This window comes from Sinocyclocheilus grahami, unplaced genomic scaffold (assembly GCF_001515645.1).
Source record: "Sinocyclocheilus grahami isolate Dianchi unplaced genomic scaffold, SAMN03320097.WGS_v1.1 scaffold807.1, whole genome shotgun sequence".
Lineage (NCBI taxonomy): Eukaryota > Metazoa > Chordata > Actinopteri > Cypriniformes > Cyprinidae > Sinocyclocheilus > Sinocyclocheilus grahami.
The window spans coordinates 499,739-500,736 of record NW_015505986.1 but is presented as its reverse complement, the minus strand read 5'-3'; positions in this window follow the sequence as shown (position 1 = coordinate 500,736).

The following is a 998-nucleotide window of genomic DNA, read 5'->3' as shown; positions in this document are numbered from 1 at the left end:
CGAGTAAACTAATACTGGAATAAATTGTGTCACCATTGCTCACCCTGTCTGGACTGTATAACTGAATCAAACATGTTTGTAGACTTCTTCTCAGAGATGGTCATATTTTCATAAATCAGTCATAAATCAAGCATATATACCACATTTCTTTCTTTTTGTTGTTGTTTATAAGAAATAAATAATAGTTCTTCAATAGATATTTGCAAGACATTTAGTTTAACAGAATATTTTTTCACTTAAGATCTTTATGCTACAGTAGTAAATATATATATATATATACATACATACATACTGTATATACTGTATATGTAAATGAGAATCTATCTATCTATCTATCTATCTATCTATCTATCTATCTATCTATCTAGTTTACCGCTTAATGTGCACTGGACATTCATAATGTGTCGTGTACTACCGGATCCTCCAATATACTGATATACTGTATATGTATATAAGAATCTATCTATCTATCTATCTATCTATCTATCTATCTATCTATCTATCTATCTATCTATCTGTCTATCTATCTATCTAGTTTACCGCTTAATGTGCACTGGACATTCATAATGTGTCGTGTACTACCGGATCCTCCAGAAACTGTAGATCAGAACCGTTTTTTCCTGTATGACAAGGTTCCTGACTCAAGCCCCGGGCGACGTCACTGAGTGGGTGATGAGCTCTGAGTTTCTTACAGCACGAGAAAAAGGTCCCCAGCTGAAGGCAGGAAAAAGAAGCGTGACGAGAGGAGCACGAAATGCCTTCTAGACGTCTACCTGTTTGGATCAGGATGAGATCTGGAGCACTCACAGAAGGGCGCGCGCACACAGCTTCAGCACATGGCACTCAGATCTACAGTTTTGCGCTTCAGAAGAACAACTGAATATTTTGCATTCCAACCGGAAACTCTTTTTAAAAGTTCTGGCATTTTAGTAGTTCAGGAGGTTTGACTGCATTCCATCAAGCTCAAGATCTAAGTGCGCTTCTTTCTGGATTCCCCC